Below are 19,596 nucleotides of genomic sequence, written 5' to 3'. Positions count from 1 at the left end.
CTCCACACACAACCAGCAATGAGCAACACCGGGCCCACACACACCAGCAGGTACCAGCACCGGGCCCACACACACCAGCAGGTACCAGCACCGGGCCCACACACAGCAGCAGGTACCAGCACCAGGCCTCACACACAACAAGCAGTTACCAGCACCGGGCCCACACACGACCAGCAGGTACCAGCACCGGGCCCACACACACCAGCAGGTACCAGCACCGGGCCCACACACAGCAGCAGGTACCAGCACCAGGCCTCACACACAACAAGCAGGTACCAGCGCCGGGCCCACACACACCAGCAGGTACCAGCACCAGGCCTCACACACAACAAGCAAGTAGCAGCACCAGGCCCAACAAACAGCACCTTCATTTGTACTGATCTTCCCCTTCACACATCTCCTACATCCCAATAATTGCCAATATATTTATCAGGGAGATAGTATAAAACTACAATTACCTATGAAATAAAGTAACTCTCAAACAAATCGAAAGTCTCTTAAAGTCAAGTAAATTACAAGGCAAATTTAAAGATTTCTAAAATGCTACTTCAATGTGAAGGGTTATTACAAGTTTTAATAAAGCATTGCTTCAGGTAGGAGCACTCTCATAGCACTTGACTCCGGATGAAATGACTGCCGTCTCTAGATGTCTAAGACAATTACTAATGTGCCCAGGATGTGATAAAGGAACAGGTTCTATGTCTCCAAGATGCAAAATAGGTTTATCGGGGGAGATCTACCAGAGGTCTCTTAGAGCAGAACTGTTCTAGTTGCCCATGGAAACCAATCAGAGCTGAGCTGAGCTTTCCCACAGCTGTTTATAAAATGAAAGCTGAGCTCTGATTGGTTTCCATGGGCAACTAGAACAGTTTTACCTCAGAAACTTATGATAAATGTCCCCCTTTATCTCCAAGATACAAAATAGGTTTATTGAGTCTGTTTTCATCATAGACTATGGCATCCACCAAAATCTGAAGGCCCTTCTTATATTTAGGCCTCTTTCACACTTGCGTTTTTCACACGTGTGTTCTGCGCATGCTTGCATTGCACTCTGACCCATTGTAATCAATGGATTTTTCAGACTTGCATGCTTTTAAACGCACATATGCGCATTTTTTTTAACACGTGTTTAAATCTCTCTACTTTTGCAAGTCACACGTGTGAAAAACTCACCATACAAGTCTATGGAGACGCATCAAAAAATTTTCACGCAGCAATTGCCATAGAAAAGATAGAGCTCAGCCCTGAGTCCTTTTCACGCACGTGAAAAACTGAGACACTGAACAAACTCTGACGGATGAAAATTGAACTCTGATGAAAAATGTCAGTTTTTCACTACCCAAACCCTGATCGCTCCCTGATCAACTTCTGACATGATCTGCAACGCAAGTGTGAAAGAGCCCCAAGAAGACTAGGAATTGGATTCGCTGTAGGAAGTCGTTGCATCACTCCGGTGACTTCTGCTTCCACTTCATAGTGTCGTGACGTCCATTAGTCACTTGACCTGTTTATACTTAAAGTTAATTGAATTGAGCTGCAATACTTGAAGCAGACACTATACAACGGATGGCGCTGTGCTTGGAAGACTGTGAAGAAGTAACAGCATTCATCCAAACACTATGGGGCACATTTACTTACCCGTCTGGAGGAGTTCCCGAAAGTGCATTGTCCAACGATAATGCACTGTGCCACGATTCACTAAGATTGTGCGCCCGATATCCTGCATGTGACGCTTCCCCGCTCAGGTCCCCGGAGTTCATCATCTTCCTCCTGGTGCATGTAAGTGCATTGGTTGCGACACAATTTTAATCTTAAATCCCGCGGTCAGTCCGAATCAGTCGGATCGTCCGACGGCCACACACCCGATTTCTGTCGCATGAAAGCCGGGGCCGCTGCCCCAAAATCCGACCGCGTGCGACACAATCCCCTTTTAAATACCTCTTATATCGGCGCAAATCTCGAAAACGTCTGACGGAACTGCGATCCGTGGACCCTTAGTAAATAAGCCCCTATCTCTTTTAATATTGGATTGGTGTAGTACCTCTGATGACCTGATAAGATTAGGGAAGCTATAAAAAAATCAAGTTATTTCTCTTAAATTAACTTTTACAATAACTTCCATCAAACCAGAGAACCAAGTTGATACAAAATTTTGTCCCTTACCTGCAAATGGTGTGTTCTGCCCAATGTTCCCTATTCCTCTTTCTCTGATTTTCTGCGCATTAGTAGGTCCTGTAATAAAAATATAAAAGGACATAATATGAGGTAAGTCATCAGTAAGTGGCCAACAGGACTACATCTTGCAGTATTGAAAGTAAAAATTGTAATCTAATGTCTGCAGAAAGCAGGAAAACATTATTCAGAGCGATAAATGTAAAAAATAACACATTAAACAACATACAGGCAGTCCCCGGGTTACGTACAAGATAGGGTCCGGAGGTTTGTTCTTAAGTTGAATTTGTATGTAAGTCGAAACTGTATATTTTATAATTGTAGATCCAGGCAAAAAAAAATTTGGCCCCAGTGACAATTGGAGTTTAAACATTTTTTGCTGTAATGGGACCAAGAATTATCAATAAAATTACATTACAGACACCTTACAGCTGATTATTGCAATCTGGGACTATAGTAAAGCATCCAGAAAGCTTCATCAGAGGTCAGAGGGGTCGGTCTGTAACTATGGGTTGTCTGTAAGTCGGGTGTCCTTAAGTAGGGGACCGCCTGTATATATATAAAGTCAAAGCAAATAAAATATAAAATGGCATAAAATAATAACATAAAAAACAGAAACTGTATAAAGTAAAAGAAAGTAAAGTGGTTTTGAGACAAAAACTGGCTCTGTGCTTTAAAATATACATAAAAATGTATAAATTATACATAAAAAATGTATAAAATGATAAATTAAAATCAGATGATGAGTACTTAAATTAAATAAAAATTAAATAAAAATGTATAGTTTTAATATTTATTATTAGTATATTTAAATACACATTATTTTTTTTACTTTTTTTTTCTTTGTATGTTATTAACGTTTTATTAGTTTTTTTCTGTTTTAGTTTTTTTTGCTCTTGTGGGAACCTGAGTGTTTATGCATGTGTTTGAGGTTAAGTTATTGTTATTAAATATTCATTTCTACTGGGGAAACTGGGAAGATATGACTGGTGTACCTAGGGTGGGGGGAGGGGTAATTGTACAATACAGAGGCAAGACAAAAAAAAACCCCTCTATTCTTATCTGTGAATTGTCATGGAAACCTAAACTTGATTAGAGAGTAGTCATCCCAGTGATCTTACTTACTGTGTAATGACACTTACACACTCATGTAGCCATAGATAACTGGGTGAGAATTACTACAGGTTCCTTAACGCACTGTTGCCATGGTAACTTCTTCAGAATCTCTGTATTGTATCCATAGTATTTGCACTATAGTTCCAATTTGGGCTTTGGAATTGGCAACAAAAATCTAATCTAAGATCTTCAAGGTCAAATCATATACATTTAAAGGGCCTATCTATATAAAGAAAATCTACCATCAAAATCCATCACTTACTAATAGATCCAGGCACCGGGACTGTGGTAATCTTCTTATTTTTGTTATTTTTGTTATCCTTCTAAAATTAAGTTTTGCTAAAATTATGCTAATTAGGCAGAAGGCTCTATGAGTACTGAAGCCTCACGGGCTCTTATACTGTTCATGAGCACTTTCCCCAGTGTGCTGTATATTCCTATGTAGAGGGGCGGGGGTGAGCAACTATGGGGGATGTATATCCAGCTGCAAATTTGTAGCCGTATATACGTCCCTCATACGTCCATGTGAATGCAGCCTAACAGCCTGTGAAGTGCTGAGGGCTCAGGGGGGAGTGGGAGAGCCCTTATGGCTCATTAGCATAATTTTAGAAGAAAGGAGGCCATAGATAAAAGATATAAGAAGATTACCACAATTGCAGTGCCTAGATCTATGAGTAAGTGTCTGTGGTTTAACACTATTAAAGGGGACATCTGCCTTTAAGATGCAGTATCTATGCTTGAAATTACTTCGTTGATAAGATGAAATGTTGTGTGAATAAAGTTACGCTTTTTTGACTGGATCCGCTGCTTTAACTTCCTGTCCGGTAGAAGCTCATTTTAGTGGTTGTACTCTCTGTGATGTCACACTTAGAGGCACATTTATCATAGGCTAAGTCTTGCGCTTAGATGCTCCCCCACCCCCCAGCATGCACCAGATTTATTTGGAGGCTCCGGCATCTGGATAAATCCCGGCAGCGCAGCGCAGACATGCAGTATGCCACCAGGGCACGTCTATGCCAGGTCTGGTTTCATCCCATTACTACATGGGCGTTGCCTGATCTCTCGGGTCGAAGCAAATTTTATTTGTTTCATTTATGGATAAATTTGCCCTTGGGTTGCCAACAGGCAAGAATTCTCTCCTTTTTGGTACAAGCCCCAGCAGATTCACAGATTATGACTGCTGTGCTACCAAAAAATGAAATCATATAAAAAAAGATAAATTCAAAATGTAAAAAAAAAATTAAAAAATGCATTAAAAACCTAAAATAATTTGAATAATAATAATGAAAAGTAATGGAGTCTTAGTCACAGCAATCACATGTGTCATCCTTAACAACCCGCTCACTTATGTCGACGGCAACAGATTACAGTTATCAGAAATTAGCTCAGCCAAATATTTTTTTTGAAGAAAGACAAGTAGCAGTCAATCTTGCATTGTGTAGATAATTGATCATTATACTTGTATTACTCCGGGCCAGAAGACTGATCTCATAATTAACTGGGACTCGGCTCCTAATTAGGATATTTGTTATTCGTGTTTGGCAGGGAGAATCAAGTGCACAGAAAATTAACATAACGCTTTTACCTACAAAAAATACAAAAAAAAATTGAGACAAATAAAAAATAATTAAGAGATAATTAAAAAATTAAATAAAAATTCTTGCAGTTGATGAATACTGGCGATGACAGACGATAATGTTAATGAGGAAAAAATCTGCTTTTCATTTGCAGATTTTTTTTGGGAAACACAAATGATGGGAAACAGACATGTTATTATTGACCTTACGCGGTCGTCATTGGAGAATCGACCCGCGTTGGTGACCTGCGGGTGCAACCCCTCGCGTCTGTCACACGTTACAGTATTTTATGTATTTACATGACTTTTATTCATGAAGACAGGAAAATGGGCTAAAATGAAGTTATTTCTCTAAAAGGCAAAAAATAAAAACTGGAATTAAAATATTTAAAATAAAATGCAAAAATAAAAAACTATATATATACTGTATTTGGGGAATTTTTTTTAATTTTGAGTGTTTTTTTCTGTATGTTTTAGACCCATTTTGATCTTTTCAGATTATTTCTATCCATAAAGAAAAATTTAGGAACAAAAACCAAAATTTTTTTTACACTTGTTAAAAATTCCAGTCTCAGATTCCCTTCCAGAAACTAATGAATGACACTTAGAGGGGGATTTATGAAAGCTTGTAAGCTTTGCGCCGGGAATCGCAACTGCTCTACTCCCTACGCCAATTGGGTGTGAGAGAGATGCCATTCCTGTTCGGCTCCTGCACTCTGCCTATAGACTGCGCCCCTTAGGTCAGAACTGGAGTTAAAGAGCCCAGGGGGCGCAGTGCATTGCTATGCGTGCTGCCACCCCTGGGGGGATTTATCTGGAGGTTGGGCGGGGAGAACATCATCTGTTGGCACACTGAGAATCAGCCTATGATAAATGTGCCCCTGAATGTCATGGACAAGTTCTGATTTAGCAGATTCCCTAGTCAATGGTGACAACCAAGATGGCCGGCTCTAGAACTGTCTCAAAATTATACAAATTGGGCTCTTTGGGTGGTATGTTAGAAGGAATTTAGAACATGAGAATGTCTAGAATTTTTTCTCCCAAACCCATTTTGAGGCATGATAGGTTCACTTTCATAGGGACACTCAATTTATAAAATCACTTTTAATAAGGAGCATTTTTCTGTCCTTTAGAAATGTACCCATTGTTTTAGCTCTCCAGGAAGTCTCCCCTTTCTTGGTGAAAGACCCCAAGGCTGAATTTACACTAACGTATGACCGCCGGGCTGTAGGTGGGCGGGCATTCATCCAACGTGCTGGAGAGGAGGAGGGGTGACTCCTCCCCTCTCCATAGAAATGCACAGCGTATGGGGCGTACACATGGGGAAAGATAGGACATGTCCTATCTTTTCCCCGTGTACAGAGCGGTGCGGTGCTGAACGTGTGTGGCACCGTATGTCTCCGTGTGGCCATTGCCATCTATAGGGGATGTATACATGGCTTGTGGCCATACATACGTCCCCCATACCGTCGTGTGAATGCGGCCTAAGACAATTAAACTGGTGGAATTATTGCCGCAACATCAGGGAGTGGTGAGCCGCTCCTCCACCATTGAGCATCTGCCGCTAGTGTATATGGCAGTAATGGGGGCATTATTAGTGGGCACATTAGGAGTAAGGGGACTAAATTCATTGTAATGTACAGGTAACTGTAGGTCGTGTTGGCCTGTATGCTGTACACATTAAAGCCAAAGTCTACTTTGGGGTTGAATTAAGTCTAAATATGACCCTGTCCAGTTATTACCAACCCATCCATCCTGGGTAACTATGCTCCAGATGATGGGTTTCTAACACAACCAGAACATCATGCATGGTGCCCTCCTCCAATTACCTCACTCTTTGTGTGTCAATCTAGAACGTTACTAGAACGCCGTTCAGGAACTAAAAAAAGATGAATAGCTCCCAGGCTAAACGTCTACCCGGTATATGAAGTGGTATATGAAAACACATACAGCAATGTGAGAGACACTGATTGTGTTTGAGTAGAAAATTCCCTGAGAAACTGTTTCAGTGTAAAAAGGCCTCACAGGGTTAAATTGAGACTGTAACCCTTGACCATAAAGGGGTTAAGGTTTTCTGTCAAGGATACATCAAAGCCCCTGGCCTACAAACATCTGTAATGGTGGCAATTACATCATTAAGATGAGGTTCTGCTTCACAATCATGGAGAGTGCGCAAAAGTTTGGGATTTGAACAAAGACTCTCAAAAGAGCAGTTTACTATGCGATGCTTTTTGTGGGTGGTATTTATGAGCACCACCCCTAACCGATATTGTGGAGTTCTGCCCTCTGTTCCGATTTTGAGTTCCGCCACCGGCTGATATATTTGAGTCTTGTCCCCACTGATATCCTTAAGTCTTGCCCCCTGGTATGGCTGATATTTTTTAATCCTGCCTTTCAATTACTGATTTTCTTTTTTTTTTTAGTCCTGCCCTTCTGCTAGTGATATTTTTGAGTCCTGCCCCCTTTTGTGCCTGATATTTTTTAAATCTTTTCCCCATTGATAACCCTGTCCCTTGCTCTGGCTGATATTTTTGAGTCCTGTTCCCTGTTGCAGCGATATTTTTGAGTCTTGCCCCTTGTTGCAGCTAACGATAAGTGCTGCCTCTGCTATGGATGATATTTTAGTCCCATTGTTATGTTTGAGTACTGCCCTCTGTTGTGTCTGATATTTTTGAGTCCCACCCTTCAATTTAGTGATATTTTTGAGTCCTGCCCACTGTTGCGGCTGATATTTTTAAAATCTTGTCCCCATTGATAACTTTTGGTCTTGTCCCTTGCTATGGGTGATATTTTTGAGTCCTGCCCCTTATTGCAACTAATAATCTTTAAGTGCTGCCCCCTGCTATGGATGATGTTTTTGAGTCTTCACCCCGCTCATATCTTTGAGTCCTGCCCTTCACTTAGTGATGTTTTTCAGTCCTGTCCCCTGTTCTGGCTGATATTTTTGAGTCCTGCCCTTCTATTAGTGATATTTTTGAGTCCTGCCCCCAGCTTTGAATATTTTTGAGTCTTGCCCCCATTGATATTTTTGAGTCCTGCCCCTTAATGCAGCTAATAATCTTTAAGTCCTCCCCCCTGCTATGGATGATATTTTTGAGTCTTGTCTCCATTGATATTTTTGAGTCCTGCCCTTCTATTATTGATATTTTTGAGTCCTGTCCTTCTATTAGTGATATTTTTGAGTCCTTCCCCCTGCTATCCCTGATATTCTTGAGTCTTGTCCCTATTGATATTTTTGAGTCCTGCCCTTCTATTATTGATATTTTTGAGTCCTGTCCTTCTATTAGTGATATTTTTGAGTCCTTCCCCCTGCTATCCCTGATATTCTTGAGTCTCTATTCGCCATTGATATTTTTGAGTCCTGTCCTTCTATTAGTGATATTTTTGAGTCCTTCCCCCTGCTATCCCTGATATTCTTGAGTCTTGTCCCTATTGATATTTTTGAGTCCTGTCCTTCAATTAGTGATATTTTTGAGTCCTTCCCCCTGCTATCCCTGATATTCTTGAGTCTTGTCCCTATTGATATTTTTGAGTCCTGTCCTTCTATTAGTGATATTTTTGAGTCCTTCCCCCTGCTATCCCTGATATTCTTGAGTCTTGTCCCTATTGATATTTTTGAGTCCTGTCCTTCAATTAGTGATATTTTTGAGTCCTTCCCCCTGCTATCCCTGATATTCTTGAGTCTTGTCCCTATTGATATTTTTGAGTCCTGTCCTTCTATTAGTGATATTCTTGAGTCTTGTCGCCATTGATATTTTTGAGTCCTGTCCTTCTATTGGTGATATTTTTGAGTCCTCCCCCCTGCTATCCCTGATATTCTTGAGTCTTGTCCCTATTGATATTTTTGAGTCCTGTCCTTCTATTGGTGATATTTTTGAGTCCTCCCCCCTGCTATCCCTGATATTCTTGAGTCTTGTCCCTATTGATATTTTTGAGTCCTGTCCTTCTATTAGTGATATTTTTGAGTCCTTCCCCCTGCTATCCCTGATATTCTTGAGTCTTTTCCCCATTGATATTTTTGAGTCCTGTGTCTAGGTGTGTAATGTTTGTCGGTCTCAAAAAGACACAATTATTTGGTTTTTATTTTTGTTTTATGCTTTTATTGCCCCTTTACAAAATATTTACAGAGTAGAACGCATAATACAGCACATAACCCCCGCCTTATGAGCTATAGCATATAGAAGAGCCATAAAATCTCTGCCCAGTCCTGATGATAACCTACACGACAAAATCCTCGTGTTATAGCGTCCACTATACCGTGAACCCGGCCTAACCCTCCTCCAATCTACTGGAAGAAAAAAATCTCAGAGCTGATTTACTCTTTATTGCATATAGGACTGCACAGGGAAGGAAATAAAATCTTTTAAAAAAAAAAAAAAAAAATCTTTACAATGTTTTCTAACAATTGAGCAAATGAAAACCATTTTGGATGTGCTGACGGCAGCAACTTGGACTCGGAGTCTCCCGTTTCCCGCAACGATCCTTTGTCTATCTGAATACTTTACCCTTTGTAGACTGAAACAACTCGATACAATGAGACTTGTACAGAAGCATCAATGGAATCTCGAATTACAACTCGAGGAATGATGGGAGTTGTAGTATAAAGCTGTGTATAGAGACCAACACTGATATACAAGGAGCAGGTATTTTCAGTATTTTGGTTCCTGGGGTAAATATAAGGTTTCCCCAAGGGCAGATTTGCCCATAAAGAATGCCATGCAATGGTGTGAGACCCTGTTGGTCATAAGAATGAGGTCTCCTCTTATTGATTTTATCCACCAGGATAAAGAATTGTAAACCAAGCACACTGGCATACTGATTAGTTCCCCCTCTGGCAGGTTCTGCTTTTCTTTTAACTTCTCAGGACCTTGATTTTACAATAAAAAGGTTTCAAAAATTTTGCAAATGCGCCTCAGGGGCTCCAGACTCTATAGATGTCTTGGTGCTTGGAGCCCCGAAGGCTCATCTGCATAATTTTAAAACCTCCTTTTCTTAAAAAACAAAGGCATATGAAGCGACAAGAAGAGCAGATCCTGCCACACACCAGTATGTCAGTGTGCTTGGTTTACAATCCTTCATCCTGGTGGTAGATTTCCTTTGATGAGCACCATGTAATACCTCATTCCCCCTGCGGAGGCACTGCAGGGAAATGAAACACTTGCCGATTGCACATTCCATCACTGTTTACAGAGCAAAAACCTGTAATCCTATAAATTATAAAGGGGTTATCCCGAAGGCTGAAAAACATGGCTGCTTTCTTCCAAAAACAGCGCCACACCTGAACGTGGGTAGTGTGTGGTATTGCAACTAAGCTCCATTGATTTCTATATAGCTGAGCTGCAATACCAGCATTAACCATGGTCAGGTGTGGTGCTGTTTTTGGAAGAAAGCAGCCATGTTTTTCAGCCTCCGGAGAACCCCTTTAAGTAATTCTTTTTTTTTTTTTAAATGTGGTCCTTTAAGAATCAGACAACCCCTTTAATCATTGCCCAAAGAAAAGAACTACAAATAAACAACAACTTTTTTTTAATATTCTTGTCAATCTCTAAGACACAAACTTGTCATAAATAAAGAGGAGCATTATGTGACAGACCTAAGATTTGTCACAGCTGAGGGTTTGTTACAATGGTATTCAATCTCGACAATCTAGGACACCGGTATGATAAACTTTTGAACTATTAACACAGCAGAGGAATTTGAGCTGCTATGGTGTTTAGTTTAAAGCTCACACTGTATAATCTATCATATAAACAATTGTGCCAAACCCTCAGCAGTGGAAAGTATTAGTTTTGTATAGATTTGCAGTCTCTGGATGGTTCTATTCAATGGGGGCAAGCAGAGATCTTAGAAGCCACATGAAATTAAACCAGAATGTTGAAAAACTTTATATTAATTACATGTAACTTGAAAAGTAGGACAACTGCAGATGTCAAATGACAAACTCAGCTCTGCTGCACTGAAAAAGTACCATTACTTTATCGACAAATATGACTCTGCAACTGTACTACCGCTTACAGGTAAGTGACTCCAAGAATAACATTATGTTAGGAAATAGCAGCGGTGATGATAAGTGAAGAGGTAAGTGTCTTTATCTTGGCCGTAGCCGTCGCATTCCTCCGCTATACACAGTGGGCACATCTGGCCGCGCTCCACATTCCCAGCGTGACACATAATTGCTCACTTTACAGCACTGCTGCACAGGCCTCCACATAATGCAGCAGCGTAGTAAATAATTCATCCCGGGCTACATAAATTAATACCGCGCTGAGCTACAACTGATGCATATTTTATATCAAAACTGCATTAATGTATTGGGTAAAAAAAAATATTTGATATGTATTTGGGATATATGAGAAGACCTGAAAATAGCTTTTTCCTACCTATTTATATACAACATTTATACGGCCACCACTAGAGGACGCTCTCTATATTCATATGTATGCAGCTTGCATTAAAATCATACATCTGTATACAATGAGCTCCCCCTGGTGGTGGCTTAGAGCCGGCAAAACTGTATTATAAAAAACAAACAAACAGGGTTTTATTTGTATTGTACTGTTTGTCTGTTACTCCAACTAGTAATTTATGAGCAGTCTATGATATATGGAGGGGCACAGCATTCTCAGTGATAGTGTGGGAGGTATATGATATATGGAGGGGCACAGCATTGTCGGTGATAGTGTGAGGGGTGTATATGATATATTCAGGGGGCACAATGTGGTCAGTTATGGTGTGAGGGAGATATATAGAGGGACATAGCATTGCCAGTTATAGTGTGAAGGCTGTATATGACATATACAGGAAAACATTGTGGTCAGTTGTGGTGTGAGGGGTATATATGATAAATTTAGGGGCACAGTGTGGTTAGTTGTGGTGTGAGGGGTATATATAATAAATAAAGGGGCACAGCATGGTTGGTGATAGTGTGAGGGGTATATAAAATACATATAGGGGTCACCGTGTAGTCAGTTGTGCTGTGAGGGGTATATATGATAAATTTAGGGGCACAGTGTGATTAGTTGTGGTGTGAAGGGTATATATGATAAATAAAGGGGCACAGCATGATTGGAGATCGTGTAAGGGATGTACAAAATGCATATAGGGGTCACAGTGTAGTCAGTTGTGGTGTGAGGGGTATATATAATATATGAAGGGACACAGTATTGTGAGTTATGGTGTAAAAGGTGTATATGATATATATGGGGGGCACATTGTGGTCGGTTGTTGTGTGAGAGATATACCGTATATACTCGAGTATAAGCCGACCTGAGTATAAGCCGAAACCCCTAATTTCAACACAAAAAACTGGGAAAACCTATTGACTCGAGTATAAGCCGAGGGTGGGAAATGCATTGGTTACAGCCTCCCAGTATATAGTCTGCCAACCCCTGTAGCATACAGCCTGCCCAACCCCTGTAGCATACAGCCTGCCCATCCCCTGTAGTAGGAAAAAAAATAACACTGTACTCATCTTTCCGACGTCCCCCATAGGTCCTCTTCTGTCTCAGACTGTCCCAGACAGAAGAGGACCTACAGGTGATGTCAGAAAAGTGAGTTTTGACTTTATTTTTGTTAGTTGACTCGAGTATAAGCCGAGTTAGGGTTTTTGAGCACAAATTTTGTGTTGAAAAACTAGGCTTATACTTGAGTATATAAGGTATATGATAAATTCAGGGGTGTGGGGTGCGAGGGGTATATTTTAAATCCGTGGAGGCACAATGTGGTCAGTTGTGGTGTGGGTGGGTATATATTACTTAGGAGCACAGTGTGGGACATAATTTTTAGCCATGTTCTGTAAATGTCTTTGCTATTTTAGAGGTGAAGTTTGGATATTTGCAACAAGAGGCTGAAGACGTCTAGAGACAAATTAAGCAGTGATAAGTCATGGCCTGAAGTCACCATGAAGGAGCAGTTTGTCCACCTGTAATTAGTCAGTGACTGATGAGGGTTTGCCTACATCGATTGCTGTTCAGGGGGGCAATAACCTGGCAGTACTATGTTTAGATGTCCCCACCCAGAGCAGTAAATCAGTATGGGGTTCAGGATGTTGCACCCCACCAATCACATACAGATGATAACTGTTGGGGGGGGGGGCCTGGGTGCAAAACTTTCTTTCATAACAAAGTTTACATTTTTAGGAAATGGGTCCTACTGAGCTGCTCGAATCATAGGGATTTCCTTCCTTTGCCTGTATGGCGGTGGACATGGGATTTTACAGGAGGGGGGGGGCAGACCGATTCTCTCCCTGCCAGACACTGATACTGTTTAAGTCTGAAGCTAATAAGTAAAACAGCTGCTACTACAGCGGGTCACATAGGAGTCCAGAGACAAGTGGAATTACGGCTCTAGGAGGAGGAGGCAGCCCTGGAATGTTTATGGGTGCGCTCCTGGAAGGAGATGAAAAATGAAGCTGCATAGTATATACCATGAGAACTCAACCAGGTCCGAATGAGAGCGATCTGCTTTGTAACAATATTAGCCTGCCCTACATTCTGGCAGAATAACGGATCCTCTCATTCGTCTTATAGGCATGGAGAGGATCAGCGCTCCCCTTAAGGCTACATGCCATTGTGCGGCTGGCGTCTGTCTGCGGAGAGGGACATCTGTGGGGGCAATTGTGGCTGCCAACAAATTCTTTGGAAGTTACAATTTGTTGACCGTCCGCAGCAAAGCGAAAGTATGCTCCGTAAATGTGTCTCGCCTTAGGCAGACGGCGCTACATGGCTGTCATAGTAAGAGCATATTCACACCCAGCGGCGGATTAAAACCCTGGGCTGTAGGAATATTATAGTCCCTACAAGTCTGGAATCACTTCCTACATGTGGTACTAGAATCAGGCTTTTTGGGTAAGGAGGATGCGTCTCTTATTCTGCTTTCAATATGCAGTTTCAGGACCATTGGTGGACCTTCAAAGGTCCTGAAATGGCTCTTGTGTACAAGTGTATTGAGAGCAGGAATAGATGTATGGGGATTTCATGGGTGAAGGTCATTCGCAGTATAAAATTTGGTGGGTGGTTTGGGTGGCCATCGGCTCCCTAGAAGGCTTGGGCCCCAGGTTACCACCCAAACGCCCTATATTATAATCCACTACTGTTCACACCTGCAGTGGCTAAGAAAGTTTAGACCAAATCTGTGTTCAGTTTCACCATCATTAACACTTCAGGGTAAGGATGTGGCCAAATTTTCTTCTTCTCTGTGTGTCCTTGCCCCCAACTGAGTGCCAGAAGGTGTATGCAGTACATCCACAATATTGGACCACTAGAAATTAGGTTCTGTAAATGGAGGATTGGTCCCCAGAAATTTGTTTTTCACAAGGAACCCCAGTCTGACACTGGCAGCATACACAGTGGGTGAATGAACCCTTTCATTACCTTTAATAATCTACCATCCTTGTAAAAATCAACTCTTAAAATTATACTAATGAGCCAGAAATGCTCCGAGGTGTAACAAGGGACCTCTCTGTGCTGTAGCTTCACAGGCTATTACATGGTCTCCCACTCCCCCTGCTCCCTAGAATTTTGGGAAAACCGTAGCACATTTCGAAACCGCTGAAATAAATGTGGTTTCCTCGGACAGATCGGCGTAAAGGTACTGACAAAACCCTTTTACCACAATTAACCCCTTCCAACGTTGCTTGTCTTGTTTTTAGCATTTTTTCCCGTAAACCAGTCCTGTTACCGTACTAAAGTTCGCTAATGTGCCCAACCTTTTCCAGTCATGCCCTTGGGCTAGGGGAAGTGTGTCCATGCAAGTCCGTGCTAGTCGCTCATGGATTGGAGCAGTCAAAGGGTTAAAAGGACACTAGCTGCTGTAGGTATAAGCATTTTCTTCCGGGACTTTGACAGTTCATCTTTTCTATCTGTTCTCACAACTAATTACATGATCCAATACCCCCCTTTCCTGGTATTTGTGGCACTTGTGTCACCCAATTAGAGACAAAAAGTAACGTTCACATTTCATCAGGCAAAATCCCGCTCAGAAATGTCCGACAACAATAATGGCATTACGGGCTGGGAGCTTGCATCTACTCTCACTATTATATTATCACTATATATATATATATATATATATATATATATATATATATATATATATATATTATATCATATCAGGGCATGCTGGGAGATGTAGTCTTTAGGATTATAGGAAGTTCTGCTCTAAGACACTTCCGATAAATCTCTACTTTTAAGTGTTAGGTTCTGCTTTGTAGAAGGTGACTGCGCCCCTGGTGCCGCCCCCTATCTTGCTGCTGATGCTGCCTGAGGCAAGAGGCTCAACTCACCTCATGGCTGTTGCACCCATTGCAGTAGATTAACAATCCTGTATAAGATGAGTGCAAATTTTAGACATAGATTTATCACTGGCATTGTAAGACCCTCTCCCCTTTTAATATAAGGACACACATTCCCAATAAACTCCACCCCTTTCTCTGAATTAGGTACAAATCATGTAAATCCCATATTTGAAATTATCCTCAGATTTCCTCGGTCCATAAAAAATCTCAGAATACCACCAGTACATGGTTGTTGAAAATTCAGGAAAAACTGGTTGATAACCATATGTGGCAACTTTGGAAAGTTTTTTGGGTAAGCACAATGATCTTTGAACACAACCATACCCCTTTTAAGGTCACGGCATCCATGTTCTGTGGGTGCCACACCGCCTTTATTGATGGCTTAGACCGTGCCCAGGTCACATGTAAAATAAGAAGCCAGAACTCATGGTTAGCCATCAAATGCAGTTGAGTTTACCATCAAGTATTGAAATTATCTACAGCTCCCCCAGAGGTGAAAGGCAGAATTACAAAAAGGGGATTTTTCAACATTGAAACGTGTTCCTTATCCATAGGATAGAGAAAAAACTTCTGATCATTGGGGCTCCCAGTGTTTGGCAAAACAGAGGACCACGTGCTTCCCGACCAGGCCTGTAGTGACTAGGAGATTGGGGATCAGCCATAAAGTTCCATTGAAATCAATGGAGTTTGTTCTGAACTCCATTGATTTACATGGGACCTCTTAGTCACTTACAAGATAACTGACCCCGAATATCCTATTCAGTATTCAGTAGGCACTTGCTGCTATTCCTTATCTCTGAGGGTCCCAGACTTCGATCCTTGAGTGATTAAACATAGTTCCCGTGGGATAAATATCCATAATATGAAAACCGCTTTATGATTGATCGGCTTGTTGATAGATCCTCCGCATCTGCTCTTCCATTACCTGACAAATGACAATCCAGAATGAGGGATTTACAAAAATAAATCTAAAAGGGTCTTTGAAAATGGGTAATGTAATGTAAACCAGACCGTCCCTTTAAGGAAAAGGTGGAATTTATGTGCATCCCATTCAATATCCTGAATCTGGTAAACCATTCATCTCGGATTACCTAAAAGGAAAGCTCTTCCTTATTATCCAATCATTTACTCCCGATGCAAAACAGAGGCTCGGAGAACCCGTGGTAAGTAGAGTAATTAAAGATACTCAAGCAATTATGTTCCAATAGACATAAAACAAACCATCCAATTTCGTCAATTACACTCAAAACAAAGACTCGATTCAGTAAAATACGTAATGTTTTCCAGTATGGAGATGTGTGGTATAGACTGTAGCATTGTGCTGCTATGGGTATGTAAGCAGTGTAGCAATGATGGGTGGCGGTATATATGTGAGTGGCAACAGTGGGGTGGAATGGATTTGCACCTTTAATATTTAAAAACAAATAAGCCCTAGTTATAAGGAGCAGGGGAGGTAGGGTGGATTCAAACTGGCGTGTGTGTGGCGAGTGTCCATTGCATATCCATTACAAATACGTTGCATGTTGTTTCCGTTTTGCCTGCATTTTGCATCCATTTTCGGGCCGCCAAAAATATTGAAACACAACCACAACTGAACCACGGATGTGGTAAACAACGCCAATGTGAATGAGCCCCTAATCTTGGACTTCGAAAATCTCAGTGTCCCCGAGAAATAAGGATGTAGAACAGTGGTGGCGAACCTCTGGCACTGGTGCCAGAGGTGGCACTCAGACCATTGCCCCAGGACAGAGATCACCAAATAGGACCAAATCTTCCTGCAGTCCCAGGCAACTTAAGCGACACTTCGTGGGCTGTTTGGAACTGTGGGAAAAGTGAGAAGGTTTGGACAGAACTGCATTATCTTTGGAGCTCATCCTGCTGGCCCCACCATTCTTTCTCTACAGAGAGACCCTGGAGAGAAGCTACAACGAGAGTTGGATTTGCCCTCCTTCTTTAAACTGTATTGGTGGCCTCAGGGGGCCCATACGATTGAAAGATGAAGGAAGAACAAGTAGCAGTAAGTTACTGCTTAAAATCCCATGTTGGCACTTCACACTAAATAAGTGGATTTTAGTTGTAGTTTGGGCACTCGGTCTCCAAAAGGTTTGCCATCACTGATGTAGAAGTACGATCATTGTGGCGGTAGTATGGAGCCCTGTCCTGTGCAGGATTATATATAGAGTCCATGTCACCTATTTTATATAACTTTTGGAAATGAGTAGAGATGAGGTTATCCGGCAATTTGACGCCCCTGACCTACTAGCCATGGCTGTGATTGGCCAGGCTGTGACCAATCACGACTAAGGCTAGAAGCTACCAGACTAGCTGACAATCTGGCAATATGTCTAGGTCACGTGCGACGCACTCATCCCCAGACCGGAACTTGAAGTTTGAATCCATTCATGAGCAATTTAGTGCTAAAAAATACTGCTATATAATACTTTAACAATACCGCAATACAGTATTCAAATTATTCTAACATTTAGCGCATACCGTCATATAGTTTCCCCATATAAAACTTCCGACAATACCGAATTAAAGCTGCATTTACACTGACGTATGCCCGCGCGGCTACGGCCAGGCGGGCATATGCCCACCCCGAACTGAACATAGTTTCAGTGTCCAAATGATATTACAATATAATGCCTGAATAATACCTCCATACAGGAGATGATTAATAATAGAATACATTAAATATTTTTCACTTGCTGCAATAACCCATGGCCAAATAAAAGTGGGATTTAGTGTATATAATAATATCAATAACATTAGTATATATAATGACATCAATAATACCTCCATACACTATACAAGCCATCCATGATCAGGGCAAACTGTGGTCAAGCATCCAAATAATACCGTCATGCAGTGCCACATCAGTATGTTATCTAAACACATCATATAGTGATCACAGAACACAGATTTTTATGTCTCATACAGTACTGCCATCCATGCTCAAATCAAACTGTGATTAAGAAACTAAATAATACCGTCACACAATGTCTAAATAATACATCCATACAATATCTAAATACTTGTACTGTATGGTAAGCACAGAACACTGATTTATATGTCTCATACAATGCTGCCATCCATGCCTCAAATCAAACTTCTATGAATCTAAATAATACCGTCATACAGTTACTAAATAATACATCCATACGGTATTTGAATACTTGTACCATATGGTATCACAGAACACTGATTTCTCTTTCTCATACAATGCCGCCATCCAGGCTCAAATCAAATTGTAATTGAGAATGTAAATAATACCGTCATTTGATGTCTAAATAATACATCAATACAGTATCCAGACAATTGTAGCATACAGTGATCACAGAGAACACTAATATGCATATATCTCATAGAATTCCTCCATCCATGTTCAAATTGAAATTTAATTCAGGGTCCATTAAATACCGCCATATACCACCTACTTAGTAAAGAAGGATAATAGTAGTAGTAGTTCAGGGTAGCTACGGTTCAGTCACTCTACTCTTATGTTCTTTATGGAAGGCCAACTCCATTGGGCGCCGCTTTTATTCACTTTTTATTTCTGGTATTGCATTTACTTAAAAAGAGCCAAGCTGCAATACCAGACCTGTCCACTGAGAAGGGAGGCGCTATTTCATAAAAAAAATACCAGGTTCTTTTCCTCATCTCAAGCAATCCCTTTCATGTTACTAATCCAAAACATACAGATATGCTCTGTGTTATGTCATTGAACATGAGAAGCAGAATATTCCAGGTCGGGGGGCGGATGGAGGGGGATACACTGATGATGAGCATGTAACTACATACATGGGGTCTGTTACACGACTGATTAATCAAACAGCAGAACGGATCAAACGATTCAGGTAACGAGTACAGGATGCGGGCTCTGCACTTTACTCAATGGCAATTACTGAGCTGTCAGAGGGGGGAGATTTCCCTTTAATTAATCAGCCCATGACTAGATGATCATCATGGATGGAGAGATGGTGGTCCATGGCTTTTACTTCTATCTCACGCTCTGTGATTAACTCTATTGACTCTTCTTTTAAAGAAGTTTTCCCTTAAAGGGAATCTGTCAGCTGTGTTGTACCTTGCAAAGCCGCAGACGGTGTTAGGTATAGTCCCCGGAGAGATGTTTGATCATATCTTTGTATGTGTTGTTAGTATCAACCGTAGAACTCTGAAAAATGGGTTTATATTTCAGGATTGTAGCTGGACTTGCACTAGTAGAGCGTCCTCACAATTCTGTGAACTTATCTCCGTTATCTTTTGCTCTGAATGACTGCTGTGGTGTTCACCCAGAAGTCTGCTACGGTTGTGCTCATCGTTCTGACACACGTGTCCTGGCGCATGCGTTTTGACGCATCCAAAATGACACATGTGAATGCACCGTGAAAATACATAGTAACGTATATCACGCCCTATGTGGTCCTACTCGTTGGAC

General features: G+C 41.2%; 1 protein-coding gene across 7 annotated transcripts in view; it reads right to left on the bottom strand.

The window, feature by feature from the left end:
- The window catches only part of FAT3 (FAT atypical cadherin 3), a 430,787-nt gene that overhangs the window by 338,648 nt on the left and 72,543 nt on the right, over nucleotides 1-19,596 (bottom strand). For all 7 annotated transcript variants that reach the window (XM_072134102.1, XM_072134101.1, XM_072134104.1 and 4 more), the window contains exon 2: nucleotides 2,164-2,232. The gene's annotated coding sequence lies outside the window, so the exon portion shown is untranslated. The remainder of the gene's footprint in view (nucleotides 1-2,163; nucleotides 2,233-19,596) is intronic.

Source organism: Engystomops pustulosus, chromosome 2, assembly GCF_040894005.1.
Source record: "Engystomops pustulosus chromosome 2, aEngPut4.maternal, whole genome shotgun sequence".
Taxonomy (NCBI): Eukaryota; Metazoa; Chordata; class Amphibia; order Anura; family Leptodactylidae; genus Engystomops; species Engystomops pustulosus.
The sequence above is the reverse complement of the archived record's forward strand: the minus strand, read 5'-3'. Positions and strand labels throughout refer to the sequence as shown.